We start from the raw sequence: 16,851 nt of genomic DNA, 5'->3' as shown, positions 1-16,851 counted from the left end.
GCTTCGGGATGCCCCGGAAGGCATCCCCTCTTTCGTCTACTTCTATCGGTAACTTTACTTGGAGCTATATTTTTATTTACCACATGATATGTGTTTTGCTTGGAGCGTCTTGTATTATTTGAGTCTTTATTTGTTAGTTTTCCACAATCATCCTTGCTGCACACACCTTTTTGAGAGATACACACATGATTCGAAAATTATTAGAATACTCTATGTGCTTCACTTATATCTTTTGAGTTATATAGTTTTTGCTCTAGTGCTTCACTTATATCTTTTAGAGCACGTCGGTGGATTTGTTTTATAGAAACCATTGTTCTCTCATGCTTCACTTAGATTATTTTGAGAGTCCTACAAAACAGCATGGTAATTTGCTTTAATTATTTGAGGCATTCAAGATTAAATAAATAAAATTTTCTTATGAGTGTGTTGAATACTATGAGAAGTTTGAAACTTGATAATCGTTTTGAGATATGGAGATGGTGATATTAGAGTCGTGCTAGTTGAGTAATTGTGAATTTGAGAAATGCTTGTGTTGAAGTTTGTGATTCCCGTAGCATGCATGTATGGTGAACCATTATGTTAAGAAGTCGGAGCATGATGTATTTATTGATTGTCCTCCTTATGAGTGGCGGTCGGAGAGGAGCGATGGTCTTTTCCTACCAATCTATCCCCCAGGAGCATGCACATAGTACTTTGCTTCGATAACTAATAGATTTTTGCAATAAGTATGTGAGTTCTTTATGAATAATGTTGAGTCCATGGATTATACGCACTCTCACCCTTCCACCATTGCTAGCCTCTCTAATACCGCGCACCTTTCGCCGGTATCATACACCCACCATATACCTTACTCAAAACAGCCACCATACCTACCTATCATGGCATTTCCGTAGCCATTCCGAGATATATTGCCATGCAACTTTCCACCGTTCCGTTTATCATGGCATGCTCCATCATTGTCATATTGCTTTGCATGATCATGTAGTTGACATTTTAGTTGTGGCAAAGCCACCGTTCATAATTCTTTCATATAAGTCACTCATGCATCATTGCTATCCCGGTACACCGCCGGAGGCATTCATATAGAGTCATACTTTGTTCTAGTATCGAGTTGTAATCATTGAGTTGTAAATAATTAGAAGTGTGATGATCATCATTCATAGAGAATTGTCCCAAATAAAAAAGGGGAGAAAGGCCAAAAAATGATGGCCCCCCAAAAAATAAAAAAATAAAGAAGGGGCAATAATACTATCCTTTTTTCCACACTTGTGCTTCAAAGTAGCACCATGATCTTCATAATAGAGAGTCTCCTATTTTATCACTTTCATATACTAGTGGGAATTTTTCATTATAGAACTTGGCTTGTATATTCCAACAATGGGCTTCCTCAAAATGCCCTAGGTCTTCGTGAGCAAGCAAGTTGGATGCACACCCACTTAGTTTCTTTTTGTTGAGGTTTCATATATTTATAGCTCTAGTGCATCTGTTGCATGGCAATCCCTACTCACTCACATTGATATCTATTGATGGGCATCTCCATAGCCCGTTGATACGCCTAGTTGATGTGAGACTATCTTCTCACTTTTTGTCTTCTCCACAACCACCATTATATTCCACCTATAGTGCCATGTCCATGGCTCACGCTCATGTATTGCGTGAAGATTGAAAAAGTTTGAGAACATTAAAAGTATGAAACAATTGCTTGGCTTGTCATCGGGGTTGTGCATGATTTGAATACTTTGCGTGGTGAATATGGAGCATAGCCAGACTATATGATTTTTAGGGATAACTTCCTTTGGCCATGTTATTTTGAAGAGACATAATTTCTTAGTTAGTATGCTTGAAGTATTATTATTTCTATGTCAATATTAAACTTTTGTCTTGAATCTTTCGGATCTAAATATTCATACCACAATTAAGATAATTACATTGAAATTATGCCAAGTAGCATTCCACATCAAAAATTCTGTTTTTATCATTTATCTACTCGAGGACGAGCAGCATTAAGCTTGGGGATGCTTGATACGTCTCCAACGTATCTATAATTTTTGATTGTTCCATGCTATATTATATTCTGTTTTGGACATTATTGGGCTTTATTATACACTTTTATATTATTTTTGGGACTAACCAATTAACCGGAGGCCCAGCCCAGAATTGTAGTTTTTTTTGCCTATTTTAGGGTTTCACAGAAAAAGAATATCAAACGAAGTCCAAACGGATTGAAACCTTCGGGAACGTGATTTTTGGAACGAACATGATCCAGAGGACTTGGACCCTACGTCAAGACATCAACTAGGAGGTCACGAGGTAGGGGGCGCGCCTACCCCCCTGGGCGCGCCCTCCACCCTAGTGGGCCCCCTGTTGCTCCACCGGCGTACTCCTTCCTCCTATATATACCTACGTACCCCCAAACTACCAGATACAGAGCAAAAACCCTAATTCCACCACCGTAACTTTCTGTATCCACGAGATCCCATCTTGGGGCCTGTTCCGGAGCTCCGCCGGAGAGGGCATCGATCACGGAGGGCTTCTACATCAACACCATAGCCCTTCCGATGAAGTGTGAGTAGTTTACCTTAGACCTATGGGTCCATAGTTATTAGCTAGATGGCTTCTTCTCTCTTTTTGGATCTCAATACAAAGTTCTCCCCCTCTCTTGTGGAGATCTATTCGATGTAATCTTCTTTTGCGGTGTGTTTGTTGAGACCGATGAATTGTGGGTTTATGATCGAGTTTATCTATGAACAATATTTGAATCTTGTCTGAATTCTTTTATGTATGATTGGTTATCTTTGCAAGTCTCTTCGAATTATCAGTTTGGTTTGGCCTACTAGATTTATCTTTCTTGCAATGGGAGAAGTGCTTAGCTTTGGGTTCAATCTTGTGTGTCCTTTCCCAGTGACAGTAGGGGCAGCAAGCCACGTATTGTATTGTTGCGATCAAGGATAACAAGATGGGGTTTATTTCATATTGCATGAGTTTATCCCTCTACATCATGTCATCTTGCTTAAAGCATTACTCTGTTCTCTTGAACTTAATACTCTAGATGCATGCTGGATAGCGGTCGATGTGTGGAGTAATAGTAGTAGATGCAGGCAGGAGTCGGTCTACTTGTCTCGGACGTGATGCCTATATACATGATCATACCTAGATATTCTCATAATTATGCTCAATTCTATCAATTGCTCAACAGTAATTTGTTTACCCGCCGTGAATACTTATGCTCTCGAGAGAAGCCACCAGTGAAACCTATGCCCCCGGGCCTATCTTCCATCATATTAATCTTCCAATACTTAGTTATTTTTATTTCCTTTTATTTTACTTTGCATCTTTATCATAAAAATACCAAAAAATATTATTTTATCATATCTATCAGATCTCACTCTCGTAAGTGACCATGTAGGGATTGACAACCCCTTATCACATTGGTTGCGAGGATTTATTTGTTTGTGTAGGTACAAGGGACTCGTGCGTGGCCTCCTACTGGATTGATACCTTGGTTCTCAAAAAATGAGGGAAATACTTACGCTACTTTTCTGCACCACCCTTTCCTCTTCAAGGGAAAACCAATGCAAGTGCTCAAGAGGTAGCATGGTACTACGTTGAATCAAGCAAATGCAGTTCGTCCGAGCAGTGCGTGATAGCCGCTACGGAAGGGGACGATATTGAAGATTAAGTCCTCGCTTCGGAAGTTGTCCGGAGATCCGTAGACAACCTCTAGTGTGATTGAGCCCGTACAGCGGGCCTCTACACCTGGTATGACTCCTTTGAAGGTAGTCCTGGTGGGCTTTATCCTTGATGGGTTAATGCCCATTTTTCGCGTTGTATCCTCATAGAGCAGATTGAGGCTGCTACCGCTGTCCATAAGGACGCGATTCAGGTGGAACCCATCAATTATTTGGTCTAGGACCAGTGCGGCTGAACCACCATGACGGATACTGGTCGGATGATCCCGGCGATCAAAAGTGATCGGGCATGACGACCATGGATTAAATTTTAGGGCGACTGGCTCTATCGCGTAGACGTCCCTGAGTGCACGCTTGCGCTCCCTCCTGGGGATGTGGGTAGTGTATATCATGTTCACCATTTTAACCTGAGGGGGAAACTTCTTTTGTCCCCCTGTGTTCGGTTGCAGGGGCACTTCGTCATCGTCCTCGCTTTGCGATCCCTTTTCACTGTTCTCGGCATTTAATTTGCCGGCCTGTCTAAAAACCCAACAATCTCTATTTGTATGATTGGGTGGTTTGTCCGGGGTGCCATGAATCTGGCACGGACGATCAATTATGCGGTCCAAGTTGGATGGGCCTGAATTGTTCTTTTGGAACGGCTTCTTCCGCTGACCGGACTTGGAGCCACTGAATCTGGAATTGACTGTCGTATCCTCGATGTTGTCACTTTTGTTTTGATGCTTGTATCTGTTGCCTCAAGACTTGTCTTTGTTATTTTCAACTTCAGGGGTGCCGGCGTCGCTTGCATTGTTTTTGCTATGAGCCAACCAACTGTCCTCGGCCGCACAAAAGCGGGTCATGAGTGCCATGAGGGCCGCCATGGATTTTGGCTTTTCTTGGCTGAGGTGGCGAGTGAGCCATTCGTCGCGGATGCTGTGTTTGAAGGCTGCTAGGGCTTCGGCATCCGGACAATCGACAATTTGGTTCTTTTTAGTTAAGAACCTAGTCCAGAATTTCCTGGTGGACTCTCCGGGCTATTGAACTATATGGCTTAAGTCATTAGCATCCGGAGGTCGAACATATGTACCTTGGAAATTATCGAGGAAGGCCTCTTCCAAGTCCTCCCAGCTGCTAATAGAATTTTCAGGCAGACTGTTGAGCCAATGCCGAGCTGGCCCCTTGATTTTTAAAGGGAGGTATTTGATGGCGTGGAGGTCATCACCGCGGGCCATATGAATGTGGAGAATGAAGTATTCCATCCACACCGCGGGGTCCGTGGTTCCATCGTATGATTCTATATTCACGGGTTTGAACCCTTCTAGGAATTCATGATCCATGACCTCATCTGTGAAGCAATGAGGGTGTGCGGCGCCTCTATATCGAGTCGTATCGCGACGTAGCTTTGATGGAGTCCGTCTGCGGTTTTCAGCCTGCGCGTGACTAAGTTTGTCATGTCCGAATAGGTGGCCGTCGTCGCGTGTCAAGGCACGTCCTCGCGATCCGTAGATTGATCTGGTATGTCCAACTTTATTGTTCAAGTTCTGCCGGAGGTCATATGTATGGCCGTGGGCTAATTTACCTCTACCTGTGCGATGAGGCAGGGCGGGCTGGTGTTCGGCCTGAGTTGCCGTTTTGTCCCGACTACGTGGTGGTTGGTCAGTCGCATTGTACAATGGTGGTATGTATTCCGATGCCTCCTCGTCAAACTGAGGTAGCAATTTGTGCTTTGGGTAGCTTTTGGTTGGGCGCTTGAGGCCGTATTCTTCGGCTGCTAGGACATCAGTCCATTTATCATTGAGCAGATCTTGGTCAGCTTGAAGCTGCTGCTGCTTATTTTTCAGGCTCCTTGCAGTGGCTATTAGCTGGCGTTTGAAGCGCTCCTGCTCAAGAGGTTCCTCAGGCATGATGAAATCGTCGGTGCCGAGGCTCACCTCATCCTCGGAGAGCGGAAGATAACTTCCGTCCTCCGAGTCTTCATGTGTGGCCTGTTTACCAGGGCTAACCTACCCATCTTCCCATTCATCTTGTTCATTAGTTGTTTCAATGGGGTCTTCATTGTCTTCGATACCTTCTGGAGTGTTATATTCTCCTGTGCGGGTGTTGTTGTCTTTACTGCGGCGTGACTTAGAGCGGCGCCGCTGACGCTAGCGCTTGGATTGTATTTCAGAAGGTTTAACCTCAGCTGGATCTTCCTTGTCATCGCCGCTGTTCTCCTTTGGTGCATCGACCATGTATACATCATACGACGAAGTGGCCGTCCAGCGTCCGGTGAACGGCGGGTTTTGGGCCTCTTCTTCACCAGCATCGTCGTCCATACCGTCGATGTCCTCGGAGTCATAATCAAGTGTGTCGGTCAAATCCTCAACTATGGCTATGAAGTGTGTGGCGGGTGGGAAGAAAAATTCTCCACCGTCAGCCCCTAGTTCAGACCGGATAGAGTTCGGCTGTGAGTCCTCCATCAAGGACAGGTTTTTAATGAGTTTAGCATGTCACCCAAAGGCGTATGCTGGAAGATGTCTGCGGCGCTGAATTCGAAGATTGATAAACGATCAAGTTCGGCATCCGCGGGCTCACATGGTTCGGAACTTACGGTCAGAGACGAGTCCAGAGTTCCGGTGGCACAGGTATCGTGTGAGATCAAGTCTATGTGCAGCTCCAACATCGGGGAATCTGTCGCCTCCGTGGTGTGGTTCAGCTTCCCGTCCTTGGATGGCGCAGTCTGCTCCGGATCTAAGGCCAGAGCGGTTACGGGAGCTGTCTCCTAGATGCTGTCCGATGACATATTTAGGCCATGTCTCTCGGGGTGACTAGGAGTGGTAGCCGCGGTCTCGAATCCGGCAAAGATCAAGTCTCCACGGATGTCCGCAGCGTAGTTCAAGCTCCCAAATTTGACCTGGTGGCCAGGGACGTAGCTTTCGATCTGCTCTAAATGGCCAAACCAATTGGCCCGCAGTGCGAAGCCGCCGAACACAAATATTTGTCCGGGGAGGAAAGTTTCTCCTTGGACAGCGTCATTATTGACGATTGAAGGGTCCATCAAACCTTTTGGCGACAGCACAGTGGAACTCTCAATGAAAGCACCAATGTCGGTGTCAAAACTGGCGGATCTCGGGTAGGGGCCCCCAACTGTGCGTCTAAGGTCGACGGTAACAGGAGACAGGGGACAAAATGTTTTACCCAGGTTCGTGCCCTCTCTATGGAGGTAATACCCTATGTCCTGCTTGATTGATCTTGATGAATATGAGTATTAAAAGAGTTGATATACCATGGGATCGTAATAGCTAAACCCTAGAGGTCTAGCTTGTATGGCTATGGTAATGTATCTATCCTCCGGACTAAGTCCTCCAATTTATATAGACGCCGGGAGAATCTAGGGTTACACAAGGTCGCCTTCCACGCCATGGAGAGTCCCATACGGACACGGGTGCAGTCTTCGGTCTTCGTATCTTCACAACCCATCAGTCCGGCCCATGGCTAACAGGTCGGACGCCCGAGGACCCCTTAGTCCAGGAATCCCTCACACTCCTTGAACTCAACCTGAAGCTCCACTCGGATGAGGCCTGCCTGGAGTTCCATGATTCAATTCATGCGCCTTTTTCTGCAGTTCACCTGAAATGAAGCAAATACTGCATCATTCGAAGTACTTCCTCTCGTGAGCTGGCAGGTTCTTCTTTAGTAGTTGCACTAAAATTGAGGAACATTAAGGTTGGCTGTCTGGCTCGTGTAAGGTGCAACTATAATTTGCTTATCCTTTTGTGCAATTCCACTAAAATAAAGTGACATTGTGGGGACAGTGACGGCTCATCTTGCAAAGGCTAATAAAATGTTGCACGAGATTACCAACAGAATTTAACAGAGATTTTGGAAACTCCAATCACCATTTTGTGCAGTTCCACCAAAATTGAAGATGTTGCCCACGTGACATTTTAGTTGAACTGCACAAGACACTCATTCCAAAAAAAGTGTTTTGTGCAGTTCACCAAAAGGTCGCAATAGCAACAAGGTGAAATGGATATCCCTATCTGCACAAAAAGATATAAAGTAAATAGTTGATGGTCAATAAGAATATACGAAACATACATGAAATGAAAAGAAGCATCTTAATTATGTTCATGGCAATCACGCAAGGACAGTAGTAATTTTAAAACGTTAGCAATGCTTCGTGTTGCCAGAAGCATTACAATCAACAATGACATTGGGATTACTTTAATGGTGCCCTTGCTTGTTTACCAGATACATTAAATCAACAGCAGCTAAAGAGTTAGTTTAAGGGCATGGGACCGTGGGGACACCAGGACACTCAGCAACGTAAAGGAGTAACTTACTAATCATACTGGGGAAAACAGCAGGAGTACCATTTCTAACACAGTTTAATTTCATCATATCACTGGAGGCATTAGATTAACAATAACACTGGTTAGACATGTCCTTAAGTTAACAGTGTGATCGCTTCATTTTACATGCGCCCTTACATTAACAACAACAAAAGGTTGGTATAAGGACATGCGACAGTGGACGCATCAGCACAATGTACCTACAAGGAGGCATAAAGTGGTGATGCCGAGTTTGTTCATGCTCTGTGAGGGCAACAAATCTAGTCCTGGAGACCTTTTACTATGTGAGGGCAGCAAATCTAATCCTAGAGACCTTTTACTATGTGAGGGCAGCAAATCTAATCCTGGAGACCTTTTACTATGTGAGGGCAGCAAATCTAATCCTGGAGACCTTTTACTATGTGAGGGCAGCAAATCTAATCCTGGAGACCTTTTACTATGTGAGGGCAACAATTCTAATCCTGGAGACCTTTTACTATGCGAGGGCAACAATTCTAATCCTGGAGACCTTTTACTATGCGAGGGCAGCAATTCTAATCCTGGAGACCTTTTACTATGTGAGAGCAACAAATCTAATCCTAGACATACTCTGTTGACTTGTCCACCACCCACCACTTTCTTTCCTTTTTTCAACCAATAATGGATCTATTCCTTATCCAGTTTGTACTGTGTTTTCCAATTATTTCCCTTTTCAACCAAGAGACCGATTGGGTATCCAGTCTCTACTACTTTCACCATATTGTTTCCTCTTTGAATCAAGTCCTAGATTCATGCTACAACTTTCACCCCTTTCTTCGTTGTTTGAACCAAGTCCTAGATTCGAATGCATGAAGTAGCTTTACCTCTAATAATAGAAAAAAATTAGGTGGCTTTGGAAGAGCTATTGGGAGTAGAAAAAGATGCACATGTAGACACATGCAGAGCTGGGGTAGTAGAGCAAGGCTGCTTTTGAAGAACTTATACCTGAGGGTCATCAGGATGTCGGCGGCGGCAGGTCGGATCTGTGCACAATACGACAGGGAGGAAGAAGGGTCGGAGGACCTCCCGAGCCGGCGTTGTATCAGAGAGAACGACACGGGCATAGGATCAGGCCCCTTCGGCAGCTGTGGATTTCCTCCCTCGCCGGCGATGACCGCGTGAATGATGCACATAGTCCGCTACACACACCAGCCGAAGGGATCCGGCCGGATCTGAGACCAGCGGTGAGCAGAGAGAAAATGTCGCTACCGCTGTCTTGTTTAGATCTGGAGAGGATGAGGGAATGAAGAGAGCAACCCTAGTAAAGAAAGCACTCAGGCCCCCGCCTACATATATAGTGGAGTGATTATCTTTTTCTCTCCACAACAAGCGTTTCAATTTGTGTACGTGGCAATCCATGGATACAGAATTAGTATATTGTACTATTTAAAACTCGAGGGCAGGGCTTTTCCTACGCGGTAGGTGAGGGAGTCCTGGACTCGGGGGTCCTCAGGTGTCCAATCTATTGGATATGGGCCGGACTTATGGGCTGTAAGCATACAAAGACCGAAGACTCCACTCGTGTCCGGATAGGACTCTCCTTGGCGTGGAAGGCAAGCTTGGCGACAAACTATGAAGATTCCTTTCTCTGTAACCAACCTTGTGTAACTCTAGATCCCTCCCATGTCTATATACACCAAAGGGCTAGGTCCGTAGAGAGGGCGAATCCTCATAATCATAGCCAGACTAAACTTTTAGGGTTTAGTCATTACGATCTCGTGGTAGATCAACTCTTGTAATACTCATATTCATCAAAATCAATCAAGCATGACGTAGGGGATTACCTCCATAGAGAGGGACCGAACCTGGGTAAACATCGTGTCCCCTATCTCCTATTACCATCGACCTTAGACGCACAATTCGGGACCCCCTACCCGAGATCCGCCGGTTTTGACACCGATATTGGTGCTTTCATTGAGAGTTCCACTGTGCCGTCCTCAAAAGGTTTGATGGCCCCTTCAATCATCAACAACGATACTCTCCAAGGTGAGACCTTCCTCCCTGGACAGATCTTCGTGTTTGGCGGCTTCGCACTACGGGCCAACTCGCTTGGCCATCTGGAGCAGATCGATATCTACGCCCCTGGCCACCAGGTCAGATTTGGGAGCTTGAACTACGTTGCGGACATCCGCGGAGGCTTGATCTTCGCAGGGTCTGAGACCGCGGCAACCACTCCTGGTCACCCCGATGGACATGACCTAAATCTGTCATCGGACCGCATCCAGGAGATAGCTCTTGTAACCACTCTGGCCTTAGATCCGGAGCATACTGCGCCATCCAAGGACCGGAGGCTCAACCCCACCACAGAGGCCACAGATTCCCCTGGCGTTGGAGCCGCACATGGACTTAACCTCACACGATATCTATGTCACCGGAACTCCAGACTCGTCTCCGGCAATAAGTTCCGAACCGTGTGAGTTCGCGGACGCCGAACTGGATCGTTTATCGATCTTCGAATTCAGCACCGCAGACATCTTCCAGCACTCACCTTTGGGCGACGTGCTAAACTCATTAAAGAACCTATCCTTGGCGGGGGACTCACAGCCAAACTATGTCCGGTTCGAACTAGAAGCTGATGACAGGGAATTCCGCTCCCCACCCGCCACCCACTTTATAGCCACTGTCGAAGACTTAACTGACATGCTCGATTACGGCTCCGATGACATCGACGGTATGGACGACGATGCCGGAGAAGAAGAGGCCCAGGACCTGCCGTTCATCGGACGTTGGACGGCCACTTCCTCGTACAATGTGTACATGGTGGATGCACCAAAGGAGAACAGTGGCGATGACAAAGAAGATCCAGTTGAGGATAAACATCCCGAGATACAATCGAAACGCCAGCGTCAGCGGGGCCGCTCTAAGTCACGCCGCAGTAAAGATAGCAACACCGACACAGGAGAAGATAACACTCCGGAAGGTGCCGAAGACAACGAAGACCCCGTTGACGCAACTACCGAACAGGATGACCGGGAAGATGGGCAGGTTAGCCCTGGTAAACAGGCCACACACGAGGATTTGGAGGATAGAATTATCTTCCGCTCTCCGAGGATGAGGCGAGCCTCGGCACCGAGGATTTCATCGTGCCTCAGGAACCTCTTGAGCATGAGGGCTTCAAGCGCCAGCTAATAGCAACTGCAAGGAACCTAAAAAAGAAGCAGCAGCAGCAGCTTCAAGCTGACCAAGATCTGCGCAACGATGAATGGACCGACGTCCTAGCAGCCGAAGAATACGGCCTCAAGCACCCGGCCAAAAGCTACCAGAAGCGAAAATTACTACCTCAGTTAGATGACGAGGTGCCGGAACACATACCACCATCGCGCAATGCGGCTGACCGACCATCACGTGGCCGGGACAAAGCGGCAACTCAAGCCAAACACCAGCCTGCCCCGCCTCATCACAAAGGCAGACGTAATTTAGCTCACGGTCATACGTATATGACCTTCGACATGACCTGAAAAATAAACCAGGACATACCAAATCAACCTACGCATCGCGAGTGAGGGAGTCCTGGATTAGGGGGTATCCAGACGGCCGGACTATATCCTTTGGCCGGACTATCGGATTATGAAGATACAAGATTGATGACTTCGTCCCGTGTCCGGATGGGACTCTCCTTGGCGTGGAAGGCAAGCTTGGCAATACGGATATGTAGATCTCCTTCCTTGTAACTGACTCTGTGTAACCCTAGCCCCCTACGGTGTCTATATAAGCCGGAGGGTTTAGTCCGTAGAACGACAACAATCATACCATAGGCTAGCTTCTAGGGTTTAGCCTCTCTGATCTCGTGGTAGATCAACTCTTGTAATACTCATATCATCAAGAACAATCAAGCAGGACGTAGGGTTTTACGTCCATCAAGAGGGCCCGAACCTAGGTAAACATCGTGTCCCCTGCCTCCTGTTACCATCCGCCTTAGACGCACAGTTCGGTACCCCCTACCCGAGATCCGCCAGTTTTGACACCGACATTGGTGCTTTCATTGAGAGTTCCACTGTGCCGGCACCGTAAGGAAGGATGCCTCGTCTCGTTGTTAAAAACAACATTACCGCCGGAGGAGCCCTGGCTGTCGGCCAAACTCTCCGGCTAGGCAGTTTCATCATGACCGCCCGTTCGGCTGCTGCACTGACGATGACTTCTCGGGTCATCGAAAACAGTCTCCACTTCGGCTCGGAATTTGCCGAGCAGATGGATCCAATGGAGCTCTCATCCCTAAACGAGCTCTTGGATTGCATCGCCGCCTCGGGAGTCGCTACGGACTATGATCGGATTGGGCTTAAACCCGATCAAAGGGAGATTAACTCTTCACCGGTCACCCATCATATTGCGGTGGTGGAGGAACAATGCGGCGATTCTTCCTCTATCTTGAGGACTAACTATGTCCGGATTCCTGAGCTCTCCGAGTCGGATACCCGTTTACAGGAGGACATCACCCAAGCCCTGAACCTAGAGTCAGGCGGCGGGCCAGACTTATTGGGCAACATCCCGGAACCTGAACTTCCAAGATTGGAAACTCCTCGGCCCCTGGGTCTCAGATCAGGTAAGGGCTCGGACTCAAATCCACCCACCCACCCAAACATAAACGATCTTTCCCACATCAGGCAAGCGCCCTAGGAAACAGTACATCATTATTGGGCCACATTCCTCCTTGTGATGAACAAGGTTAAGGACTGTCGTGAGGAAGACACAGTCTCATTTTTCCGCAATAATTTCACGGACAAGGGAATCCTTAACGCCATAAGTCGCCATGACATATCACGCTTCGCTGACTTGGCATCCATAGTACGAAAGTACTTTGCAATGGAAAGCGCCTGGAAAACTGAAACGAAATTTTGGGATAATCCGGCTCCAAATATACACCCAGTCCGAAGTAAAAGGGTGCACTATCATAAGACACCCGAGTTAATTACAAAGAAGCAAAAACCCTCTACAGGGCGTGGAACCGTATCAGAGGGATGGCTCAACGGACCCTGGAAAATTCATGGTACAACGGATACCATACCAACACACAGCCTTAGAGCATGTTGGGTACTCCGGCAGGTGGCCAAAAGTGGTGAGGATCTTCTCATCCCAGATGCCATAGAGCACCATCCCGTGGATAACAATACGGTATTAACAGTCTTTGAGACCTTCGCATCAAATAATAGGTGCAAGTGAACACTCCACAGCCTTGCCAAAATCTGCCACATGGCAGCAATAAACCCATGGAGTGACACGGCTATTACCTTCAATGCCAGTGACGAACCTAAATTCCGAACAGCCCGAGCACCACCTGCACTGGTCCTCAGTCCAATTGTGGACGGCTTTCGACTCACCAAAGTACTCATGGACGGCGGCAGTGGATTAAACCTCATCTATGAGGAAACTCTTCAAAAAAATGGAAATAGACTGGAACCGCATTGAGCAAAGCAGCACAACCTTCAAAGGAATCATCCCCAGTCGGGAAGCACGCTGTGCTGGGAAAATCACACTAGATGTGGTATTCGGCACACCGGAGAACTATAGGTCCGAAGAAATTACATTCCAAGTGGCCCCATTCAGTAGCGGATACCACGCCCTTTTAGGGTGGGAGGCGTTCACGATCTTCCAAGCCATACCCCATTACGGGTACATGAAGCTCAAAATGCCTGGGCCCAACGGAATCATCACTCTTGCTAGTGATCCGGACACAGCACTCCGCGCCGAAAACAAAACAGCCGCATTGGCCCTCGAGGGATTATCCGAAGCCCTCTCGGCCGAGGAATTAACTGTGCTACGCTCCACAGTGGACAGGGACGATGTGATACTTGACAAGAGATCCAAGTCCACCTCTTTCAAACCAGCAGACGAAATAGTCAAATTCCAAGTCCACCCAACGGACCCTACAAAAACAGCCTCCATCGGGGCACAGTTAAACCCCGCCATGGACGCCTCACTACGAGAGTTCCTGTGCGAAAACTAGGACATATTCGCCTGGCACCCCTCAGACATGCCAGGAATCCCACGCACGCTGGCCGAGCACAGCCTCAATATTCTAAAGGGATTCAAGCCGGTCAAGCAGACTCTTCGGCGTTTCTCCGAACCTAAGAGACAAGCTATGGGAGAGGAACTAGCCAAGTTATTGGAGGCCGGATTCATTAGAGAAATAAAACACCCGGACTGGCTAGCAAACCTGGTGATGGTACCAAAGAAGGACAAATCCTGGTGCCTATGTGTCTATTTCAAGGACCTCAACAAGGCCTGGCCAAAGGATCCCTTCCCCCTCACCCGCATCGATCAAATTATCGATGCTACCGCTGAACACGATTCATTGTGTTTCCTCGACGCATACTCCGGCTACCACCAAATCAAGATGGAGGAGTCCTATCAAGCCGCAACGGCATTTATCACACCATACGGCACCTTCTATTTCAACACAATGCCTTTTGGGCTCAAAAACGCCGGCGCAACATATGAGCGCATGATTCAGACATGTCTGGAGAAACAGATCGGCAAAACAGTAGAGGCATACGTAGATGATGTGGTCGTCAAAACCAAACACGTCGACTCTATAATAGATGACTTGAGGCTCACATTTGACAACCTCCAAACATACGACATCAAACTCAATCCGGAAAAGTGCGTTTTCGGTGTACCAGCCGGAAAGCTCCTGGGTTTCATTGTCTCCAGTAGAGGAATTGAAGCAAATCCGGCCAAAATCCGAGCTCTGTCATAGTTGGCTATCCCAATGGACCTCAAACAAATCCAGAAATTAACCGGATGTGTGGCGGCTCTAAGCCGCTTTATCTCCCGCTTGGGAGAAAAGGCATTACCCCTTTATCGCCTCCTTCGGTGCACCGAGCACTTCGAGTGGACGGACGCTACCACAGCTGGATTGGAAGAAATAAAAGCTATACTGGCAACCAACCCAATCATGGCCGCACCAAACATCGGTGAACCAATGCTGTTGTACACTGCGGCAACTCATCAGGTCGTAAGCGCAGTGCTCGTCGTCGAACGAGAAACGGACGGACATAAATTCCCCCTTCAAAAGCTGGTATATTATGTATCCACTGTCCTCACTCCATGCAAATCACGGTACCCACATTATCAAAAGATAGCCTATGCGGTATTCATGGCATCCCGGAAGCTGCGACACTACTTTCAAGAGTGTTCGATTACAGTAGCCTCGGAAGTGCCACTTAATGATATTATAAACAACCACGACGCCATGGGCCGGATTGCCAAATGGGCCATTGAGCTCCTCCCGTTCGACATAACATACAAACCCCAGCGAGCCATTAAATCGCAAGTATTGGCCGACTTTGTCGCCGAATGGACGGAAGCCGAACTCCCTAAAGAGTACGACACATACTCCAATTGGATCATGCACTTCAACGGCTCCAAAATGCTGGCTGGTCTGGGGGCTGGCATCGTCCTGACGTCCCCAACCAGAGATACAGTTCAATATGTACTACAGATACTGTATACAGACTCCAACAACGCAGCCGAATACGATGCCCTGTTACATGGTCTTCGGATGGCAGTCTCCATGGGCATTCAACGCCTAGAGGTGCATGGGGATTCGAACCTCGCAATATCCCAAATAAATGGAGACTTCGATGCCAAGGATCCAAAGATGGCGGCCTATCGCAACGCCATCCTAAAGATGTCAGCTCGGTTCGAGGGGCTCGAATTTCACCATGTGGCTCGGGAAAACAATCAGGCGGCGGATATCCTCGCCCGCATGGGTGCAAAACGCGATGCGGTCCCCCCCAACATCTTTTTGGAGAGGTTGTTTAAGCCATCCGTGGTATGGGAAGGGGACACCGGTAACAATAGTCCGGACCCAGCCAAAATGCCCGATACCGAACACTCTGACATAATCGGAGGCTCTGCCACCGAAATAACACCTTCAGCCCACGTAATAATGGCCATCATCGCCCCGTGTACAGAACCATTCCTGGCCTACCTAACTAGGTAGGAACTTCCCAAGGACCAAAATGAGGCACGCTACATAGTGCGGCGATCTAAAGCCTACATGGTCCACGAGGGAGAGCTATATAAAAAAAGTACTACCGGAGTCCTTCAAAGGTGCATCTCCGAAGAGGAAGGGCGGAAGCTTTTGGCAAAAATTCACGCCAGACTCGGCGGCCACCACGCCGCAGTCCAGGCCCTTGGAAGCAAGGCCTTTCGTACAGGTTTTTATTGGTCGACAGCCCGGGTAGATGCACAGGACTTGGTCCAACACTGTGTCGGCTGCCAGCTTTTCGCAAACCAAAGCCACATGCCACCCACCGCCCTCCAAACAATCCCCATTACCTGGCCCTTCGCGGTCTGGGGGCTTGACATGGTTGGACCCCGTAAAGGGGGAACCCATAAGAAAAAATAGTTACTGGTCATGGTGGATAAATTCACCAAATGGATAGAAGCCAAACCTGTTAAAACGGCCGAATCCGGACCGGTGATAGACTCCATATCCGGGGTTGTATACCGTTATGGTGTCCCCCACAACATCATCACTGAAAACGGCATGAACTTCACGGTCGACGAGGTAAAACTCTGGTGCAGCAACATGGGCATTAAGCTCGATTATGCCTCTGTCTATCACCCACAAACTAATGGCCAAGTTGAGCGAGCAAATGGTCTTATCATGAGCAGCATCAAACCCAGATTAGTGCGGTCCTTAAAGGAGTCTAACACACACTGGGTAGAGGAGCTCGACTCCGTACTCTAGGGGCTGCGGACCACGCCGAATTGTACTACCGGATACACACCCTTCTTTATGGTGTACGGCGCAGAGGCGGTTCTGCCCTGCGACATAATTCATGACTCACCTTGAGTGCGCATGTACGAAGAAAGAGAAGCCG

Source organism: Triticum aestivum, chromosome 2A (assembly GCF_018294505.1).
Source record: "Triticum aestivum cultivar Chinese Spring chromosome 2A, IWGSC CS RefSeq v2.1, whole genome shotgun sequence".
In the NCBI taxonomy this organism is placed as follows: domain Eukaryota; kingdom Viridiplantae; phylum Streptophyta; class Magnoliopsida; order Poales; family Poaceae; genus Triticum; species Triticum aestivum.
Note: the sequence above shows the minus strand (reverse complement) of the source record.